The sequence below is a fragment of the Brienomyrus brachyistius genome, unplaced genomic scaffold, assembly GCF_023856365.1.
Source record: "Brienomyrus brachyistius isolate T26 unplaced genomic scaffold, BBRACH_0.4 scaffold382, whole genome shotgun sequence".
In the NCBI taxonomy this organism is placed as follows: domain Eukaryota; kingdom Metazoa; phylum Chordata; class Actinopteri; order Osteoglossiformes; family Mormyridae; genus Brienomyrus; species Brienomyrus brachyistius.
In genome coordinates this window covers 25,427-34,995 of record NW_026042657.1, presented here as the reverse complement: position 1 = coordinate 34,995, position 9,569 = coordinate 25,427, and the positions used below count along the sequence as shown (strand labels likewise).

General features: G+C 49.0%; 1 long non-coding RNA gene across 1 annotated transcript; it reads right to left on the bottom strand.

Annotated features, from left to right (window-relative positions):
- Nucleotides 1–4,719: 4,719 nt before the first annotated feature.
- LOC125728983 (uncharacterized) lies at nucleotides 4,720–9,297 on the bottom strand. The gene is made up of 2 exons (XR_007389540.1): nucleotides 8,814–9,297; nucleotides 4,720–5,122 (listed from the first exon to the last, which is right to left on the bottom strand). It is a non-coding gene; the product is annotated as an uncharacterized LOC125728983 (long non-coding RNA).
- Between the last annotated feature and the right edge of the window lie 272 nt (nucleotides 9,298–9,569).

Sequence of the window (9,569 nt, the reverse complement as noted above, 5' to 3'; positions counted from 1 at the left end):
CTTCGGTGCTGACATCCCTCAAAAAAATAATGAATAAAAACTTCCACCTGCAGTCACCTGTTAGCCATTTCTTTCATGGGCTGATAACAGGTTTATTGCAGCCATAAAACACAACACAGGTGGAAGTTTAAAGGTCCTGTTTGGACATAAATTTGCATGTGGGAGGGGGTGGGAGGTACACCCTGATGGACGGGTGGGGGGGGGGGGGTATTACCAATCTAGCAGGACACCTTTGTAATTAATAGAGGGGTATTTGTATTTGGTGAAGGTGCTGTAATGGAAATATTACTTGGGTGAAATTAAATTGTATAAAAAAAAAATAACAACAAACAAACAAACAGCTAGCTTGCCGGATGGATGTTTGGACCTCAGCGCCAACGCGACATGCCGTTAACACTCTCGCACAGCATTATTCACACGCCCCCAGGACGTGCAGGTGTAGAGCGGCCTTAGATGTGCCTGACCCCCTTTTGTCACACCGCCCTGAGCCCGCGGCCTCGTCGTAATCTGCCCAGCTTCTCAGCAGATGCTGTCGACCGTGATGATTTTAAGTGACGGTTTATACAGCTGGAAGGCAGGCCGTCACACCTGTAGTGCCTTAACCATCAGGCCACCTAGTGGCAATCTAACCACATAGCAACAATAGGAAAGCTCATGGCTTTAATAGAAAAATCCCCAGCCTGGGGAGTTAAATCATACTGAAAATGTTGTCAGTGGCAGTAAACAACCAACCAGAAAGGATGTTAGGTTTCTCCTGCATGACCGTTACTTTACTCTTTTATACCAACATGGTGGTAGTGTTTGATTCAGAGAAGGGAAATTGATTATATCCATCCATCCATCTGTGTTCGTCTGGGTTGCGGCAGGGACCTGGGGGCACAGGGGAGGAGTACGTCCAAGATAGGAGCAACAGATCATATCCGAAAGCTCAAAAACCTGACAGGTAAGTAAAATTTAACAATTTAACTCTGGATATGCACCCAACAGCAATTCCACCCAAGATTAAACTTTTAAAAATGCACCGCTGAGAACATAATTGAGAAACGTTGATGTACAGCAACACGAAAAAGAGGAAACATGTTTATGCTGTTATATAGTGAGTCAGCACTGAGGCCCTCGGGGAAAAGGTAACCCCCACCCCCCCTCCCCACCCCCCTCCCCACCCCCCCCCCCCACCCCAATGACAGACATCTCCAAAACATGAAAAATGAATAACCAGCAGTTAACAGCCCCATGGTATTCAATCTCTAACTCAACAAAGTCCGTGGACCGGTGCCTGGTACTTGGACCTTTGCACACCTACGACTGTGGGAACTTTCTAGAAGAGCATGCTGTAAAAAAACAATATCTTATCTTAGGCGTTGCACAATACAAAGGTTTAGGTGCAACTGGTGGTTCCAGGGGGCAGTAAATTGTACCGAGTTTGCGTTTATATTGTGTCAAGGTTATAGGACTGCCTCACAGTATTTATATTTATCTGCAAAAAAGTGCAACAAATCAAAGCAATTAAAGAAATATCTAACATTTATCACATGCAATTTGATGCTGAATATGAAATTTAGCAGACAACTGACATTTTAGTAGTGTAAATAATGGATAACACTTTACCTGACTGAGTACAGTGAAATGAAATGATTTCCATTTGTACTGAGACTGAAGTGTAAGGTCTTGGTCGGAGCTGTGTCACATAGGGATATCTATGTAATACATTGATTAGCAAAAGTTCTGAGCCTTCAGCTGTGTAGTGGGGAGCGTGAGCGGAGTAGAAGTCGGGCAAGCAGAAAGTTAAATCAATTGCAAATATATATTTGTCAGTTTTGTTATGTGCTTCAGAGGATTAGGGACCTGCCTCCATACCCAGAAGGTTGTTGGTTCAAATCCCATGGGAGAATAACCATGTCAGTTTTGGTCCCTTGAGCAAGGGCCCTGTGGTGACTCTAAGGGGTGGCCAGGGGAGGCCATGCCCCTCCCCTAATAAATATATGGCCTCTCCAGATGCCACATAAAATGGAAATATGGAGAAAATAATTCTGTAAACCAAAGCCGCCTGACCCATCAATCAGTCGATTGTGGTGTGTCTCCAACTCGGTCTGGCCATATCATTGTACGGGGTCTGGCTAGACCCCTATAAGGCTCACTTACTCCCTCTGACTGATCCCACTCACGTACCTTCACTTACACATAGCTTAGGACAAAAGTGAATGCTAAATAAGAAAGTGCTTTTTAAAATGTTCAACCATTTGACAGAAGATGTTGAAGAAATAAAGGCTTCATTAGAATCTTTTGCCTGCGAATGCAGTCATATATATGATGCTTTTCTGTTGGTGCAGCACACATCGCACCCTGCATATCCCTGACTTTCCACAGCACTCCTATATACCATCCCGATGACACCATCGCACCCGGAGCAAGAGGGAACAGGGTGAAATACCAGCCTGCTGAAATCGGCACCTTTACAGGAAATGAAGTTCAATATCTGTATCCACTAAATGCATGCAATAAAAAATCAATAAAATAACAAGGGTTGGTGATAATTGAAATGGAAAGCACTCAGCAGGAAAAAGAAATTGAGATGTTGTGCCTGGTTTATCCTCATCGTTGTGTGGGCACAGCACAGAAAGCAATTAAAAGTCAAATGGATGTCTGAATTAATGCTGGATTCACGACTGCAGAACGCAAGTCGACAAAAAAGCCAGCCTTATTTGGGAATGAAGGTCCAGGAATTAGTGCAACAGATTGAAACAATTAACACTTTTAGATTTTTGAAAAAAAAAGGAAATGCACAGGGGACCTGATAACTCACTTCTATTTCGGGGGAGAAAGTTTACTCAGTAAGATCTGAAAAAGAGAGACATGTAGTTTGTAGTTAAGGATCTATTTTTTGTTGTTTCTTTTGCCGTTTTGCTATTTTTAATTTGTCACGGTAACAAAACGTGCTGTTTAGCAGACTTTATTTATCATCACTAAGAGGTACTTCAGCCGTTTATATAAAATGTTCCGGAAAGTTCTAACAAAACGCCTGTATTTTTGTGCTTAAAGCGTGACCAGCCGAGCCGAGCGCCCGGCAAACTGCCCTGTGAGGAGGAGACAGATCAAAAACAAAAAGCGCAATGATTCAAAAATTTGAAACAGGATGACCGAGGTGGATGTGGAAACTTCCAGCAATGAAATGAGCCTCCCTCCAGTTCATTTATTTCTTTACCCCCCCCACCCCCCCCAATCCAACAAAGCTGGCCGCTCTTCACGGCATTGCTCCCGAATCAGATGGCGGGATAAAGCAAAACTGAAAATGACGGTCTCAAAAGCTCATGGTCGGGGGGGTGGGGGGCAAAAAATAAAGGGGGGGAGGGGGATGGCTGGCTCTCAGTGGGGGGGCCCATGCTAATGAACAGGTGGTAGGAGAAGGGAAGGTTAGGCCTGCTTCTGTGGGTGTCCCTGGAACCTCATGCAGCGAGGACAGATGTGTGACTCGCTCACTGCCCGCATGCCCGCCCGTGCCAAGCCGCGAGTCCGCGCTCGAAAACGCCGCCATTTATCCGCCTTTGTTCTTTGTTATTTTTGGACTCCACCAGGATGGAAAATTGTTTCTTTCCGGGGAAAATCTCCCAGTCGCTGCGCTCCATCCACTCCGCTCGGTGATGCACTATTGTGCTGTTTACAATATTGTAAATTATGACACGCACTTTCCGGGAATTTGAACTGACACAACTTTTTTTACTCACGTAGTTTTTAGGGTGGGGGTGTGGGGAGGTGGCAGGTTTCACTCGCTGGCAGCGGGAATGGCCGAACGAGAACCCACGTGATTGGTCGTGCTAGCACCAGCGGGCCTTGGCACGACAGACTATTCACAGGAGCTGTCCGTCTGTGCTGCTTAAAGCAGCAAAAAAAAATAAATAAATATGAGAAAATGGCTTGAAAGGGGAAATAAAGAAACAGATCAAAGATCAGAGGGCCGCGAGGTGACGGAAATCACCTGCTCCGAACCCTGGGCTTCCTCCTCCCCCCCTGTACCCCCCAGCTGGTGCAGAGAGGAAAAAGTCACACACCTGTCGCTGAGACGAGATTAAAATCAGTTCAGCGAAATCGGCGGCCGCTAGCAGGCTGCTGTTCCGCTCATTAACATCCGACTGGCTCATCCAGCCCAGGCCTACAGGTTTCGCTCTGTTAAACAGCAACCCCCCCGCCTCCCTGCCCCACCCCGCTCATGTGCAGAGGAACACGTCGACCCCTCGAATTGTTAACTAAATCGCGAGAAAAAAAGCGTGGCCAAGTACTGAGGCCTGTGAGGATTTATTTTTCCCCTTTCGGATAATAATAATAATTATTATTATTATTTATTTATTTATTTGTCTGGCTGGCTGGCCCCCCCGTCTGCCGGACGCCCACGGCTGATGCCGTTATTTCAGGCAGTACTTGGCCACCTGCTCGTGCCGGCGAGCTGCGGCTTTGCCGCGCAGCAGGGGGGCTGTGCCGGCCGCCGGGGCGGGCGGCATGCTTCGGCGAGTTTGTTTGGAAACGCCTCACTGGGGGGGGAGTGGGGGCTCGGCCAAGAGACCGGTGCCCACTCGCCTGGTTGGTGTGGTGGTGGGGGGGGGGGTCTGCTTTGCATCACCCGCCTGTTCTCCCTCACAGCGCCTCCCCCTGGCCTTCGCATCACATTCCAAGGGCCAGTCGTAGTCACAGGTGGGAGGCTACTACCATTACTCAACACGGATGCCATTTGTCAACTTGGAGGCTTGTTTTTATTAATAATCACTATATAACACGTTTATTAATTTACTTAATAAAATGTACTTATTAACATACTTAATGCTTTTCTATGTGTCTGACATGGCGATCAAGCTCCCGAAAAACAGGAGCAATGAGATTATCAGTGGAGGCTGAGTGGTTAATGCCATAGACTTACAACCCAGAAATCAGTGGTTCGAGGTCCTCATCGGGTACCTTGAACGAATGCCTGACTAAAGCTCACAGGCACCAAATTCTGTTTAAAAATCCGAAAGTGGCTAAGCAGAAGAACACAGGTTCTTCCCTCTGAGAGAGAGGTTCAGAAAGCCCAGCTGTACAGCCGGCTCTGGGCCCAAGTCTCCGTTTCAGGTCCTGTTGGCATCAGGTGAGCTTCCTGGGTGAACAAAGAAGAACAAATGAAAGAACAATGAAAACAAAGGGTGTCAGCACACAAGCCAGGTTTTGTCTGCACACAAAGGCGCTAGATTATTCACACAGGCTTCTTCCTGCTTGATTGGCTCGATTGTCTTAAACAGGCAAACGCAAAGACAGAGGGCAGCTGTGTGATGCAATGCGAGTTCATTTCAGTCCTGTGTCCATCAGTGAAACTGACAGTTGAACACAATTATCTGAACCACTGAAATGTACACTCAGCTGAACATATGTCAAGGTAGTCATACTTACAATTTCTTAAAGACTAATCTTCATGAGAACCATAATTCATATTAATACAATGACCTTTTAATCGACCTTCGTGCGAAACAAGTGAGATCCTGGGGACTAAAATGCAGGATTCAAAACATTACTTGGGATTTGTTGTTCAATAGAGGCAAATGATGTGCCAGAGGAAGTAAAACTCTTAGCCAATCACAGCTGTTCTAAAAATGTTCTCTGTGACAAACGACTGCTCCCCAGGACCACACTAGGGGAGGGGGACAGTGAAAGTCATCTTAATTTTTGCAGTGCTGTGATATAGTCCTCATTACAGCCAGATTCAATTAGCATATTGCTACAACATTGTTGTTTATATTTACATAATTAATTGGCTTAACAGATCCACTCACAAAGCTTACAGATTCACACACCCCCCACCCTGGTCCTACTCAGACAGCTGGGTATTTACTGAAACCACACAGAGGAAGAATCTTCTTCAAGTGTAGCCTAACACCCAACCAGCCCACTCTCACTTTTTTGGAATTTCTCGAGTAGGCACACCCCCCTACATGGAGTTTATGGTTTATTCCATTGCTGCCTCACAGCAACTAAATGAGGGAATCCCTTCGGTTGTGGACCAGTGTTGTGGCGTTGGTCTCTGGTACTCTAGTTTGCGATTAGACATGCAGGCTAGGAAATGGCCAGGAACCTGTAAGGAATCGACAAAGAACTAGCCAGGAACCTGAAATGAACCAGTCAGGAACATGAAAAGAACCAGTCAGGAACCTGCAAGAAACCAGTCAGGAACCAGTGAGGAACCTACAAGGAACCAGTGAGGAACCTACAAGGAACCAGCCTTGAACTTTCATAAGCTTTCAATTCAGATGTCTCCGTCATAGGCACCCTGTCAAGGCCCAGGTCTACAGAAACTGCATCAGGTTCCAACTTTCAGTTTTCAGACATCGAGCATAACCAAGCACACTCTCCATCTCCTTACAGGGTCAGGAGTAAAGTTCTGAACACAAAAAGAAAGCAAAAACCAAGAAAAACAAGAGCATCTAAAACGCTATTAAAGAGAAAGCCGGAAGAGAGCCCATCACCTGGTGTCTAAATATAGCGCTATTTCCACATAGCGGTGCGCTAGTGTGGCTCAGGGGAAATCGCACGCGAGTGTGGGCGTGTGCTTTTGTGACTTATCACTTCCTGCCGTGCTCTTTGGGGAACGGTCCGCCTGTGACAGCGAGGTAGTGAAGGCGTCAACTCGGGCCAGCAAGCGAGAGAGAGAGCAAGCACCTGGGCGGCAGATGAAAGGCCAAAGTGCGATTATTCGATAGCGATCTTCAAAGGCGTCGGAACGACGGGGACGGGGCCCGGAAAGACCCTTCCATATCTGGCACACCTACTTTCCGGGCACTGAGCGGCCAAGCCTCTCAAAAGGCCTCTTCTCTCTTCCCCTTTTCCTTCATTCTTGCCCCAGGCCTCTGGGGTTGACTAAAGTTCCTCTGTGTTTCTTCGTCCTCCCTGTCACCTCCAGACAGGAAAGAGGCTAAAAATAGCCGACAATGGCTTTGTGGTGAGCGGCGGCAGCCCGCGTTGCTGGGTTCCTCGCGCTCTTACAGACACGGCTCACCCTGCAACCGTTTCCCCCCCCCCCCCCCCCCCAACCCCACCATCTTTGAGGGCAAGATCCACCGCAGCCGCAAGAAAAAAACGGCCTCCTTGCCCTTTTCGAGCCGGTCTCACAGACGCAGCCAAATGTCAGGTATGTCACACGGTGTGGGGGGAGGGAGGGAGCGAGCAAGCGAGAGAGAGAGAGAGAGAGAGAGAGAGGGGCTCGTTTGCTCACTCACTCACACGTCCGCTTGCTGTTACACGTCTGTTCCATGGAGTTGGATGAGACAGAGAGAAGCTCTCCAGACCAGTCGCTGGGGCAGGAAAGATTCCAGCACAGTCCTTCTGCCTCCCCTCCATCCACATTTAACATTTGGGGATCAAAGCATCACTCACTCACACACACGTAAGGGTAAAAACCCAGAGCTCTCACAGTCTGCTTATGCAGGTTCACGCCAGTCCCCGTCGCTCTTTAACGTCAGTCCCCGTCCCTCTTTAACGCCAGTCCCCGTCCCTCTTTAACGCCAGTCCCCGTCCCTCTTTAACGTCAGTCCCCGTCGCTCTTTAACGCCAGTCCCCGTCGCTCTTTAACGCCAGTCCCCGTCGCTCTTTAACGTCAGTCCCCGTCGCTCTTTAACACCAGTCCCCGTCGCTCTCTAACGCCAGTCCCCGTCGCTCTCTAACGTCAGTCCCCGTCGCTCTTTAACGTCAGTCCCCGTCGCTCTTTAACGTCAGTCCCCATCCCTCTTTAACGCCAGTCCCCGTCCCTCTTTAACGCCAGTCCCCGTCGCTCTTTAACGTCAGTCCCCGTCGCTCTTTAACGCCAGTCCCCGTCGCTCTTTAACGTCAGTCCCCGTCGCTCTTTAACACCAGTCCCCGTCGCTCTCTAACGCCAGTCCCCGTCGCTCTCTAACGTCAGTCCCCGTCGCTCTTTAACACCAGTCCCCGTCGCTCTTTAACGTCAGTCCCCGTCGCTCTTTAACGTCAGTCCCCGTCGCTCTTTAACGCCAGTCCCCGTCGCTCTTTAACGCCAGTCCCCGTCGCTCTTTAACGCCAGTCCCCGTCCCTCTTTAACGCCAGTCCCCGTCGCTCTTTAACGTCAGTCCCCGTCGCTCTTTAACACCAGTCCCCGTCGCTCTTTAACGTCAGTCCCCGTCGCTCTTTAACGCCAGTCCCCGCCGCTCTTTAACGCCAGTCCCCGCCGCTCTCCCGCACACTCAGACCTCTGTTCCTGTTGCCCTCTCCTGCACGAATATTAAAATGGCTGCTGCACAAAAAAGGGGGGGAAAGCTAGACATTCCCCAGCAAAAATAAAGATTAAACAGCTTCCTGAGTCTAAATGGTTCAGCAATAGCTGAACACCAGTATTTTTTGTCATTATTTAGCATTATACATGAAGAACACTGATTGTTTAAGGTTCTCCAGCAGAGCTGTGGGATGCGGCCTACCCACATCACGCCACATCACCAGCCGCATCTGTAACGAGTCTCACCTGTTTGGGCGTCAGCAGGCCACCTGTTGCCGATCTAGTGCGGCCAAAAACCCGTTCCGCACGAAAAAAGATGGGAGACGTAAGACGCCACCTCCTCCTCCTCCTCCCACCCCCCTCCCCAGTGCCTCTAAGTTACCTCCAGCAAACGTTCTCAGTGCCACAAACCCCAACCGTAGCAACATGCCGCACGCAGTCACTCGCTCGCTAGCAAGAAAGTCAAGATGACAGTTTGGGAAAAAGGGAAGAGTATTGTGCTTCTGTGAGGCGCGAAAGGAAATCATGACTGTTAAAGAATTACTGTGATTTTGAGAAAGTAAATGCTTCTTACCTCCCTAAGAGTAACTCCTTCTGTCAAGCAGCTGTGTGGCTCGACACACGGCCAGGTGCATCCTGGGATACCGCATTCTGTCAGCCTGTTCATAGTTTAAGCTCCTAAAAGCACTGCAGTAATATTCAAATAAATACACTTAGCCACTTAGCTGATGCCAGTAACAGCAAAGTAGCTGTTTTGCGAGTTAACCAGGTGTGTGATAGCAAAACTCCCGCTGGCTCCCAAAATGGCCGCCTTCACGGTATCATTATCCTACTGGCTGCCATACAGGACAGAGAAATAACATGAAATGGAATCTGTGGAGCGGTGCTACGTCTCATTGTTCTGAGAAGCTGAAGCGATCTCTAACAGCACTAGGTGTTACATTTCTTGCCAAGCTGGAAGGAGCAATTGTTCGTCTATAGACTCAAACATACCTCCTTCATCATCCTTATTGAATTCCCTCCCTCTCTGTAACGAAATCACGGTAAACGCACACCGCCATGCCCTCCCCGCGCTCGAGGGCTACCGCCTTGGGCGCATTCCCCATGGCGGAGCTCATCCCCCCCTGGCACCACCCCTCCCACCCGGCTTCCCGTGAATGCTGGCCTGGTTTCGGGAGCCCATCCCCCGCGCCCACGTGAATGGGCGGAAGTGGGGCGTGTCTGTATGCATGCACGTTGTTTTCACACTCCTGAGCAGGTGATTGCCCTGCAGGCCAGTGCCTCTTTGAAGGGACGGCTGTAGCGGAATCCTCCCGGACACCGCAGCTGG